Source organism: Schistocerca cancellata, chromosome 2 (assembly GCF_023864275.1).
Source record: "Schistocerca cancellata isolate TAMUIC-IGC-003103 chromosome 2, iqSchCanc2.1, whole genome shotgun sequence".
Classification (NCBI taxonomy): Eukaryota; Metazoa; Arthropoda; class Insecta; order Orthoptera; family Acrididae; genus Schistocerca; species Schistocerca cancellata.
The window spans coordinates 1,013,225,142-1,013,238,677 of record NC_064627.1 but is presented as its reverse complement, the minus strand read 5'-3'; the positions used below and the strand labels follow the sequence as shown (position 1 = coordinate 1,013,238,677).

Below are 13,536 nucleotides of genomic sequence, written 5' to 3'. Positions count from 1 at the left end.
CTGTATGCACAAGCGGGACAGGCTCATCACTTTCATCACTTTATGGCAGTGTGACTAAATCTGCACTCAATGTGATGGATAGTTTGAGCACATGCCTGAGTTACATTGGAATATGTTTCGTTATAATTATGATCAAATAGTTCAAATGGCTCTGAGCACTATGGGACTTAACTTCTGAGGTCATCAGTCCCCTAGAACTTAGAACTACTTAAACCTAACTAACGTAAAGACATCACACACATCCATGCCCGAGGCGGGATTCGAACCTGCGACCGGAGATAATTATGATCATTCTACATGATTACTTACAACGCACTGACGGTATCTGCACTGTCAGTTGGTTTGGATTGGATTGGATTGGATTGTTTGGGAGGAGACCAGTCAGCGAGGTCATCGTTCTCATCGGATTACGGAAGGACGGGGGAGGAAGTCGGCCGCGCCCTCTCAAAGCAACCATCCCGGCATTTGCCTGGAGCGATTTAGGAAAATCATGGAAGACCTAAATCAGGATGGCCGGACGCGGGTTTGAACCGTCGTCCTCCCGAATGCGGGTCCAGTGTGGTAGCCACTGCGCCACCTTGCTCGGTACACTGTCAGTTGAACTCCAGATGTGCAATACAATAAAAAAAAAGACAGATTACATTAGGACCGATGCTGACCTTCTTTCTGAGGTGGATTACTTTCCGGTTGTGGGGCGCTGTCATTCCCCATGGAACAGACGATGATGGAGTCTTTCAATAATTAAGCAAATAGCTTAAGGCAGATCTGGTTCAATATTTTCCGTATTTTTCCACTTAATCAGCACCAAGTTTTACGCATTTGTCCCATATTCTTACTAGTCTTCTTATCCTCCCAGCGAACGATTCCCCACACTGGCTTCGAAGCCAATTTTTTTCTTTCTTCTTTACGTCTTCGATTCCGTTGAACTTGATAACATGCTGTGATCCTTTCATCGGGCCAAATGTTTAAAAATCCGAAGGGTTGTAAGGAGGATGAGCTAGGAGCTACCAACCCACTTTGCGAATATTTCCCTGTGTCAACTGTGCCGTATTAGGTCGCGCGTTGTCTTCGAACACGCCTTTCCTCTGCAGTTCGGACTTGATTTTGATTTTGTTGTGTATCATGTCGTAGTAGTACAGGCCGTTGGCAGAGCACAAAAAGTAAGAAAAGGAGCACTACAAAAGATAACGTTAAGAGCCGATGGTTGCGCTTTTGAATTACGTACGCGTAGGTAATTCAGAGAATTTTCGTAGCATGCTCAAAATGATGTATCCAAGTTTCATCACAGGTTATAATGCTGTGCAAGCATGCTCAAAATGATGTATCCAAGTTTCACCACAGGCTATAATGCTGTGCTGAAATGAATCACTTTATCCAGTGGAACGATTTTTCAAAATGGCTCAAATGGCTCTGAGCACTATGGGACTCAACTGCTGAGGTCATTAGTCCCCTAGAACTTAGAACTAGTTAAACCTAACTAACGTAAGGACATCACAAACATCCATGCCCGAGGCAGGATTCGAACCTGCGACCGTAGCGGTCTTGCGGTTCCAGACTGCAGCGCCTTTAACCGCACGGCCACTTCGGCCGGCAACGATTTTTCAACTCGCTGCAAATGCGAAAACCCTGTTCTTTGTGATGAAATGCGAAAATCCTGTTCTTTGTGATGACCATGAAGCTCTCAGGGAATCCACCTTGAGCAAGTCTTACGGTAGTTCAGTTTGCTGTCCCTTATAAACTTCTTCACCCGCGCGGAGAAACTCGCACGGTTCATGCAACTTCTGCCGTGCTCTTTGTCCATGCGAAAAATGTTGCTGAAGGTTCTAAAAATTTTTCGAAAACAAAAATCGGATCACAGAACGTCAGTCTTCAAAAGTACTTTCTTCTAACGGACACGCCTTACGAATTACTTTAATGTGTACGTTAATCGAACAAGGTCGCCAACTACCGTAATACTAACAGAAGTTCCCACTCCCTGGATTAGACGTTTCCTTCACTAAACCGGGTGTCCATCCAAAGAGTGATCAGATGCATTATCAGGTGCATTGTCTCTGGTGATTTTTGAAAAGGAATTTTACATGTCACCCATTCGACAGAGTAGTTTCCAATTAGTCTGTTGTGATATTAATTTTATCAGTATGTATTAACAGGGATAGGAAAACTGAAAGAATAACCAGTACTCCAGTACTCCAGCAGGACAGCACCGCCCTGTCCTACGCTGACTGCTTCCACCATGGTTCAAAATGGTTCAAATGGCTCTGAGCACTATGGGACTTAACATCTGAGGTCATCAGTCCCCTAGAGCGTAGAGATACGTAAACCTAACTAACCTGAGGACATCACACACATCATACCCGAAGCAGGATTCGAACCTGCGACCGTAGCAGTCGCGTGGTTCCGGGCTGAAGTTCTTCCACTATGCAGCAGTGCTGCTCAGTGACTGGTGGAGTACTCGTTATTATTAGTGTTTTACTGCTCCTGTTAATACATACCGATAAAATTAATATCACAACAGACTAATTTGTTAGAGCTATAAAGAAAGCATGGACACTTAAAATTCCGCCTTCAGAATCATTTTCTTTGTAACACCTTTGTAGCGCCTGATCACTCTTTCGAAGGACATTCGGTACATGTTTATTTGCATGTTGAATATCTCTCGTACTGCGAGAAACGACGTGTAGTAGCAAATGTAATCTGTTATATAGAAAATGTAGAGAGAACTGCGAAAAAGAGAACTTTTAGTTAATTTTACAGTGAATAACATAATATCTTTTGGATTTCACGGCAAATGACTCTGGATGCACTAGCTACTAGTCAATAACTATTACATGATCTGAAACTTATTGGCGTACTGAAAATGTGAGCTGCACTGGGAATCGAAACTGGGTCAAGGGTCGCTTGTCATGCTCGGATAGCTCGTTTGGTAGAGTGGGCCTTACTTACCCGGGAAAACCAAAGGTCCTGGGTTCGAATCCCAGTCCGGCACACAGTTTTAGTCTGCCACGGAGTTTCAGATCTGCACACACTCCATTGCAGTGTGAAAATTCATGTTATATCCATGTCATGCCATCTGTTGCTACTGCATAAAGTCTTACTTGGAGCAGAAGGCGTTTCACTGTATTTAAAGAATCTTCAGTGGTAACTGTCACAATTGCCGTTTTGTTTAAAAATCAGTTTAATTATACCAAAAATAGTTCTAAGGGTTAATATTTTTTATTTTACTCACTTTTCCTAACGCCTGCATTATTTACATGTGTTCTACATACAAGCATTTGATTTTTAACTACACTGCACTGATACATATTTTCTCGTTTGCATACATCTTTCGACGACTTTCCGGAGAAACAAGTTGCTGCATCCACACAACGAAGAAATTCTCAATCCAGTCACAAATTCTGTTTGATACGCCATATTTTCGTACTTTCGTTAAGAAGCGTTGATGTGGCACTCAATCATATACGTATTGCATCTGCCTGACTGCCCTGTCCTGTGTCTTTAAGGGAAACGAGAGTATCTGACAGAGATTCCAACTGACATCGGGACCACGTTGAATAGTAGAGATTTCAATACTGCTGACTCCGGTATCTATAGCAGTCATTTTTACAATGGTACTGGTGCAGTATTCCTTGGAGACGGTCCTCTTTGAAATCCTTCTGAATGCACTACAAGAACGCTATCTAGACTTGACGAACGATTGCAGGAGTACGGAATGAAAATCAGTACAAAGAAAACTAAGGTGATGAGAGTACATAAAAAGATAAGAAAGTGAAAACAACAGAAAATCAGAGTGAACAGAATGAAAAGTACAGACGTTTGGAGAGCATGTTATCTTATAACTGGACGAGTGAAAAGAAATAAGACCAAGAACTGCAATGGAACAGCAAGCATTCCAGTCAGAGAAACGCTTAATATGCAACAATGTCGGATCTGAGTTAAGAATAGGGTTGGCTAAATGCTTCGAGTGGAGTGCTTTGCTGTACAGCTGTAGAAGCTGGGTACAAAAGAAGAGAGAGAGAGAAAAAAAAAGAAATTAGAACATTGAAATGAAGGATTGAAGGAGAATGGAGAAAATAAAATGGGTGGATAAATTTAGTAACAGTAAAGTTATGGAAAGGGTAAGGGAACAAATAACTCAGCTAAACATGATTAGGAAAAGGAAAGCAGACTGGGTAGAACATACACTGCGAGGAAAAGGAATACTAATAACGGCAATCCAAGGTACAGTGGAAGGACAGAAGAAAATAGGAAGCAGAAGAACAAAAATGATGATTTAACTGAAAAGAGAAAGCGTTCAGATTACGAAACGGTTCGCCTGGAACAGGATCAGATGGAGACAGTAATGGTGTCAGGAAGCGGCCAATAGGCAGATCATTTAACGATGATCATGGTAACGTGTGTACCTCCATGTCGTTTTATAAAATACTAAAATGATAAAATACAAACATCCGACGCCTCTGTCGCGTTACACGGCCTTTCACAGGTAATAGACTTAGGAATGCATCAGCTACAAGGCCGTAACGTCGGATTTTAGTATTTTATAAGACGACATGGCTGCACACGCTGAAGGAATTTAATGTTGCTGACAAGTCGCGGAAGCCCACGTATTTATATTTGAAGACGGAGTTCACTAGATATACTGTTGTATTTTTCTACTCTTTGCATTTACGATGGTTCCAGGGCTATACACAGCATGATCCTGTCCTTTAGGAAGAGCGAAAGATTCTTGCAACCACATGTAGACGAAGAAAGAAACAATTACTGCTGAAGAGGGACGCTGACGGCTTCACCGCCTAGCACCAAGTGAGGCTGGAGGGACGGACTTCATCTACAACAGCGTCCACTTCTGCACTTGCCACCGCTGGCTATTGACCACTTGGTGGCCCGTTTCAGCGCCCACGCAACTTCCCTGCAGTATGGACGCACGCAGAGGTCATAGTCATCCCCAAACCTGGGAAAAGTGCCTGCTCTTTGCAAAGCTATCGACAGGTGCATCCAGTACAATCGAGAATACCTTGCTGCACCACCTCCTCGACCATGTGGAGGCCGAAAACCCAGTTCCGATCCCGGAAAAAACGTTCTACAGCCCACTGTGTACTGCTCTTGGAAGAGGGTTCGGTGGAGGCCTTCGACCAGCATGAGAACTCTAAAACCTTACCACTCGATGTCACCAGAGCATTCGACTGTATAAGTTGCTAACACAGAGAGTCCCGTCATCACACATGAGACTACTACGCAAGAACTTGGATGGACGAACCTTCCACGTACATGCTGCCGACGAAAGTCATCATCGCCAGTGTACCGCAAGGGTCAGTGTTTGCCCCTACCCAAAAATCGTTGTACTCAGTAGACTTTCCCACAACACCAAGGTGGAAACTGGCCTTATACGTTGATGACACAGCCTTGCGCCAAGAATCTTAATGCACGTGTACTGCAATGGAGGCTTCAGACGACGATAAATCAACTCGGCGACTAGGCGACAAAATGGCGGCTAGCTTTCAACCCAAAGAAGACGGAGACCGTCATCACTACAAAGAGGGTGGTGCCAACAGCTCTGTCATCCGTCATCGTCAGAGCAACAGCCGTAAACTGGGATCATCTACCCGATACCTTCGCATTACTGTACACGTATAATGCAGCCCATCATAAAGGGTGTCCAAAAAAATCCGACAAACTTTAGAGCAGGTCCTTTACATGAGAACAAGAAAGAAACGTCTAGTAAACTAGGGCTCTAAAGGGCATTCCGTAAGAGATATAAGCACTTGTTCATCTTCGATACTATGAAACACGTCTCTTGTACTGCAAGCTCTTTGCTTTTCATATTTTGGGAGCAGGTAGTATGGACCAACACAAGAAAAAAAGCCTGATAAATACCGGCTCTAAAATGCATACCTTAAGAGCTATGAGCACTTGTTCAGTGTAAGAGATTTGTTTCACACTAGCGAAGATATACAAATGATTATAACTCTTAAAGTATGCATTTTAGGCCCCATGTTTCCCGGACATTTTTTCTTGTTTTAATCAATACTTTATCCTCCCAAAATATGGAAAGAAAAAGCATCACAATAAGAGAGATTTGTTTCACAGTATAGAAGATGAACAAGTGCTCATACCTCTTAAGACAGCCCTTGTTTACTAGACATTTTGTTTACTTATTTCTGTATAAGGAGCCTGCCTGTCCCTAAGATTTGCCGGTGTTTTTGTGGGACACCCTGTATCGAAGAAATATGTGGCAGGGTCCTTGCACAACTCACGGACCTGTATCCAGTTTTCAGCTCACCCTCTGCGCTGCCCTACCACGCCGGTCTTGCTATCTACAAGTACCTCGCAGACCACTACTCGAATACGCAGCAGTTGCTTCGGGCAATGCTGCCAACACTCACACCCAACGCGAGAACTGCATCGACTGGCTGTTGTGCCGCGAATGAAAGAAAGATATGGAGAAATTACAACGGTGTTCTGCCAACAGACTGTTAGTCCGTAAATGCAAACACCAGAAAGGTGGGCATTAAGACTAGTGCCGGTTCACTCAACGTTGGCCACACCACCTTCTGGACTAATACGGTAGGGTAGTAATGAAAAAGAATCAATAAATAAAATGAAATACAACAAAACCACTACTTTGGAAGCAGCACTATGTTCTACTAAACTTTCTACAGTTACATCTACATCTACATGATTACTCTGCTCTTTATAATTAACTGCCTGTCAAAGGGTTCATCTGACATCTTCAGGCTATTTCTCTACCGTTCCACTCTCGAAATGCGCGCGGGAAAAATCAGCTCTTAAATCTTTTTGTACTAGCTCTGATATCTCTTACTTTATCATGACGATCATTTCTCCCTGTGCGGGTCGGTGCTAACAGAATATTTTGACTAAATTCTTACTTTACATATTTTGTCTAAATTTCTACCTTACAAGAAGAGATTTTTTTCCATTTTATGTTGTATAATAAAACTTCGTGGAGCTATTTTCATCTTTATTATATGTTGATTAAGCCGGAAAATCTGTGGACATCACACTCAAACATATAACAAAACGAAACTGGTAATATAGTACATCACTTCTCCAGCACAACTCCGCTAACAATCGCCAAACGTTAGACAAAGACAATCGAAGATGTGAATCCCGCAGTACTAAGATACATTCAGATACGTTTAGAGGAAGTCGTATGTGAATCACAATTTACTTTACAAAGGTAACAATAATAATAACAATTTGAAACGTTCTTTCGAAATTTGGACAACTCTGTTTACCATAACGTTTTAAAAAATAATTCCTCGTTGCACTTTTTTTAATATTTGTAAGTAAGTAAAATCAGACAGTAGGTTTAATTATAATCAAAGTACCAATATTTTTATGATTTCTGAAGGATGCCTGCGCATCGAGTTATCCATTTATTTAAGCGTATCGAGAAGTACAATACGTAGCGAAAATGGGCCATTGACCAGTTCCATTACTGATGGAAGTTGCCAGCAGTGTAATCTGGAAGTTTCTCTTTCAAAGGCACGATGATAGGCCGGTGAGTTTTGTCACTCATTAATTTAATATTTAAAGATGTGTTCAGAGCAACTACCTTTTAGAGAAATTTGAAAGGAAGCTATTTGTTTACAATCTTAACGCTGTGATGTTTTAATTAGGTTCTAAGTGTTAAATGGGTCTGCGGGGTTTAAGGAACAAGGTATCCAGTGAACTTCCTGGCAGATTAAAACTGTGTGCGGGACCGAGACTCGAACTCGGGACCTTTGCCTTTCGCGGGCAACTGCTCTACCGACTGAGGTACCCCAAGCACGACTCACGCCCCGTCCTCACGGCTTAATTCCGCCAGTACCTCGTCTCCTACCTTCCAAACTTCGCAGAAGCTCTCCTGCACAACTAGCAGAACTAGCACTCCTGGAAGAAAGGATATTGCGGAGACATGGCTTAGCCACAGCCTAGGGCATGTTTCCAGAATGAAATTTTCACTCTGCAGCGGAGTGTGCGCTGATATGAAACTTCCTGGCAGATTAAAACTGTGTGCCGAACCGAGACTCGAACTCGGGACCTTTGCCTTTCGCAGGCAAGTGCTTTACCGACTGAGCTACCCAAGCACGACTCATGCCCCGTCCTCCCAGCATTAATTGCGCGCGAAAGGCAAAGGTCCCGAGATCGAGTGTCGGTCCGGCACACAGTTTTAATCTTCCAGGAAGTTTCATATCAGTGCACACTCTGCTGCAGAATGAAAATTTCATTCAAGGTATCCAGTAATTGTTATTACGTATTAGAAATGTAACAAAGCCACCTGTACGAAATTTTGTATTTGTAAAGATAATCTGCGTTGTGAGAAGCCTTACTTGCAACTGTGCAAACTGTGAAACGCTGTTAGAGCTTCTTGGAAAATAAAAAAGTGTTTTGAAAGAAATGTTATTTTGGGTGGGCAAATCGACCAGCACGCTCCACTTCCTAACTAAACCGTTCCCTCCTCATGTTCCATACGCAAACACAAGTTGTCTTTAACTGTTTGCGCGTGCAGAATGGGACGTTTTCCTCCGGCGCCAGGTGAGCAGAACGTCGGCGGGCGATGGTGTAATCCGCGCTGCCGTTAGAAGGCCGAGCGGACGTCGACTCGCGAGGGTCGGGTTTCGAGGTTCACCAGTTATCCTCGTCGACTTGCGGGCTGTTGTCTTACGTACGGCGAATTCTGCGGCTTGTCCGTGAAGCAGCGAAGCCGTCAGCAATGGAACGTTAACCAATTAAATCTCAGTCTCATCGTAGGACTTAAAACTTTTCATCACTTCTCTTGTTTGGAAACAATTGACACACCTAGGTTGATCCCATAAATTAAGGAAAAATTAGAATTGCTACAGAAAGTTAAAACATGACAGTTGGATAAGCTATTACCACGGAAGGTCTGGGATAAAATAACACGTGCAAGCCGTCCGACGCTGCGATACACACTGAGATGACAAAAGTCATGGGGTACCTGCTAAAATCGTATCAGACCTCCTTTTTCCCGGCCCGAGTTCACTGCAGAAATATTGAGCCTGTTCCCTCTATAAACGCCCGTAATTGCGAAAATGTTGCCGGTGTAGGATTTTGTGCACGAGTTGACCTCTCGATTATATCCCATGAATGTTCGATTGGATTCATGTAGGGCGATCAGAGTGACGAAAACATTCGTTCGTATTGTCCAGAATGTTCTTCAAACCAATCGCGAATAACTGTGGCCCGGAGAAATGGCGCGTGGTATTTCATAAAAATTCTATCGCTGAATGGCTGCCAAGTGGTCTACAAATAGCCCAATATAACTATTTCCAGTCAACGATCGGTTCATTTCAATCAGCGAAGCCAATCCATTCCTTGTAAACAGAGCCCACACCATTATGGAGCCACAGTGCGTTGTTGATAAATGGTTCAAATGGCTCTGAGCACTATGGGACTTAACATCTATGGTCATCAGTCCCCTAGAACTTAGAACTACTTAAACCTAACTAACCTAACTAACACCCAGTCATCACGAGGCAGAGAAAATCCCTGACCCCGCCGGGAATCGAACCCGGGAACCCGGGCGCGGGAAGCGAGAACGCTACCGCACGACCACGAGCTGCGGACGCCTTGTTGATAACTTGGATCCATGTCTTCATAGGATCTGCAACACACTCGAATCCTATTATCAGCTCTTACCAACTGAAATCGGAACTCATGTGACTAGGGTACTGTTTTCTAGTAACCTGGGGTCCATTCAAAATGGTCACGAGCCCCAGACAGGCGTTGCAGGCGACATCGTGATGATTGCTAACAAAGGCATTCGCGTCGGTCGTCTGTTTCCACAGTCCGTTAACGCCAAATTTCGCCGCACTGTCCTGACGGATACGTTAGTCGTACCTCCCACATTGATTTCTGCTGTTTTTCACGCATTGTCGTCTGTCTGTTAGCCCTGACAGCTTTACGCAAACGCCGTTGCTCTCGGTCGTTAAGTGAAGGCTGTCGGCAATTGCGATGTCCGTGGTGAGGGGTAATGCCTGAAATTTGGTATTCTCGACGCACTCCTGACACTGTGCATCTCGGTATACCGAATTTCCTAAAGATTTCCGAAATGGAATGTTCCATGCGGCTAGCTCCAACTAACATTCCGCGTTAAATGTATGTGGCCACAATCACGTCCAAAGCCATTTCACACGAATCACCTGATTACACAAGACAGCTCCGCCAACGCAGTGCCCTCTCATACCTGTGCATGCGATACTACCGCCATCTGTGTATGTGCATATTGCTATCCCACGACTTTTCACCTCAGTGTATTCATGCCACCTGGATATTGCAGAGGATTGATGCTTTGAGGCTAGGGTGGCATTTGAAACTCTGAGAAAGAGACACACAGAGATAAGAAGAATCATTTATCGGAAGAATTGCACTGGCATCTGGGAAAAACTCCTAGATGCCATATTGTTAAAGGTTTATGCCTATGTTCCTCGTAGGCTGTAACAGTAATTTTTATACAAAGATTCATCACGCAGAATTTCTCAACTTATGCCAGTCCTGCCTGGGTATCTGCCCCCCCCCCCCCCAAATTCTATTAGTCCCTCCAGATCCTTGAGCGTCATGCACTCCGCCTCGCCTTCCGTATCCACCTCCCGTCCCCCACGCGGATCCTCTATGATCTCATTCCTTTCTCCCATCTGCTCCTATTTCTCGAACATATCCGCATCCTCTACACCTCCCGCCGTCTTGAACCCCCTCACCCCCTGGTTGCTCCTCTCCTCTCCCATCCACGCCCCCTGCCACGTCTTCACCGTTGTGTCCCCCCTACTCTCCATCTCTACACCCTCCATCTCCTTTCCCAAGGTGGCTTCCGTCAACTCCCCCTCCCGGACGATGCCCTCTCTCCCTCCATTTATCCTTCCTATCAACTCTGATCCTCACTCCCCCTCCTTTCCTCTGTCCTTTCCCTGGGCTCCCTCTTCCCCCCCTTCCGTCCTGTTTTCTCCCCACTAAACCTCTCCCTACCTCCCTTCTCCCCCCCCCAAGTCCTTTTGTATTCCCCTCCTCTGCCTACCCCACTCCCTGTCGCGTCTGCCCCCCACCCCTCTTATGGGTCCTCATCCTCCATCAGCTCCTTTCCCAGTTCCCCCCTTCGCTTTTACTCTCCTTTCCCCCCTTTTTTGTTTTCCCATCTTCTGTCCAGTTTCCCCCCACCTGCTCTCGACTGTGATATGTCACATTTGCCAACTTTTTAGTGCAGTGTTCCAGTGACTATTCAGTGTTGTTTGTCTTTCTCGTGTTGCGAACAGAAACCATGCTGTCGCTAGGTGTGAATTTTATGTCTTTTGTGAACAGAATCCAGACTGTCGCCGTGTTTTTTAATTGTCTGTCTATTGTTTTCCCCTTCTGCTTCGTATGTATTTTATTAGCATCATCATCCCTCTGTTGTTTGTTTTAAGTTCCACGATTTCTTTTCGCTATGTTACTCTTTAAGTCTCCGATTTTATCGCCTGTTTTTCATTATTTATTCTCTTGAACTTTCTCACAAAATCTGTAGGCTGAAGAGCGGCATACTAAGCTGCTGCCAGCCCGCCCCCTTCGGGGGGAATTGAAATTCAATGAAATTCAATAAAGAAAAAAAAATTTCTCAACAGACCTTTACATCAGGTTCGTCAACAGTCAAGTCCACTTAACAAGAACAAGAAAAAAACCTAGATTTATTTTATTTATTTAGCGTACTGCATTACGTGCAAATGGGGCTATAGACATAACAGACACAAAACTACACAAATATGTAAGAGTATTAGCAATTTCATAAACATAAAAGAAATGACATGTCAGTGTCAAGATGTTTAGCCCCTTCTATCGCAGATGGCTCCAGGAAGTCAGATGGATGCACAACCATTGCCCGAACTCTTACCGGACTCGGTAAGATTGTCTGCCGCGAGTAATGAGCGTAATGGACAGGGGCATTACGAATGCAGTGTGTGGACACTAAATTGGGAATGTGGGTATCACGGGGAACGTACAAGGCATAAATTCCTAGAGCCGCACTATCCTCTGTGCCCTCGGTGGCTCACATGGACAGAGCGTCTGCCATGTAAGCAGGAGATCCCGGGTTCGAGTCCCGGTCGGGGCACACATTTTCAACTGTCCCCGTTGATGTATATCAACGCCTGTCGACAGCTTAGGGTCGTGATTTCATTGTTATTTCATCAGGAGCAGAAATGGTTAGAGAACAAGGTAACACAACAAACAGAAGATTTACTTAAGACACAAAGCAATTACAGACGTTAGCTCCTAGTGAGCACTGATTAAAATCAATGGGAAAAGTTGAAAAATTGTTCCGGACGAGGAGTCGAACGTGGGTCTTCTGCTAGTCAGATGTGCTGACACTACGCCGGCCGGGACACAGGGATCTTCACAACTGCGCGGACTGCCTCAGCGCGCCTCCACTCGGATCCAAGTTTTCAGTTCATCCACACACTATTAACATGGTGCCCCTTCGCCATTATTCCCGGTACTCGTGGAATTTCGCCCATTCCTGGAAGAGTTCAAGCCTGGTGTGCATCCGCACTGAAGAAGTCATTCGCTGTCCCCGTACTAAACCTTAGCTTCCGAGGTCATATTTCTGTCACACATGTCCCAGGCGCGATCTGACTGACGGCTATATTCAAATAGTCACAAGAATTGCACTCAGCAATTTCAGTTCAAATGGCTCTGAGCACTATGGGACTCAACTGCTGAGGTCATTAGTCCCCTAGAACTTAGAACTAGTTAAACCTAACTAACCTAAGGACATCACAAACATCCATGCCCGAGGCAGGATTCGAACCTGCGACCGTAGCGGTCTTGCGGTTCCAGACTGCAGCGCCTTTAACCGCACGGCCACTTCGGCCGGCAGCAATTTCAGTAGAACAGTTGAGACTTTATGTTAAAGGTTGCATCAATACCACACAAAAAAGTATTCAAATAAATTTTAACGTTAATTTTTACGAAAATACGCATTTAAACCGAAAACTCTGCAAAATGAACATAATGTTACATGATAATCTTAATGCTAAGAAAAGTCAAATACCTTTCACTCGAAATTGTACCTTTTGATATATTTTTATTGTTTATTATTCATGTAATAATAAAGACATAAAAAACTCCCACAAGATATTTAAAAAATGAAAATTCCACTGGTAGTTTTTAGATGTTTAGTTTCCTTCTCAGAGGCTTTCCTTCGACTCTTTAGAAATTTTTATACAGATTTCACGTCAGATTGGCTTCTTGCAGCTATGGTAAATACACTCCTGGAAATGGAAAAAAGAACACATTGACACCGGTGTGTCAGACCCACCATACTTGCTCCGGACACTGCGAGAGGGCTGTACAAGCAATGATCACACGCACGGCACAGCGGACACACCAGGAACCGCGGGGTTGGCCGTCGAATGGCGCTAGATGCGCAGCATTTGTGCACCGCCGCCGTCAGTGTCAGCCAGTTTGCCGTGGCATACGGAGCTCCATCGCAGTCTTTAACACTGGTAGCATGCCGCGACAGCGTGGACGTGAACCGTATGTGCAGTTGAC

At 44.4% G+C, this 13,536-nt stretch overlaps 1 non-coding gene across 1 annotated transcript; it reads left to right on the top strand.

Moving 5' to 3' along the window:
• Nucleotides 1-12,022: 12,022 nt before the first annotated feature.
• Nucleotides 12,023-12,097, top strand: Trnat-ugu (transfer RNA threonine (anticodon UGU)). The gene has a single exon. It is a non-coding gene; the product is annotated as a tRNA-Thr (tRNA).
• The last annotated feature ends 1,439 nt before the right edge of the window (nucleotides 12,098-13,536 follow it).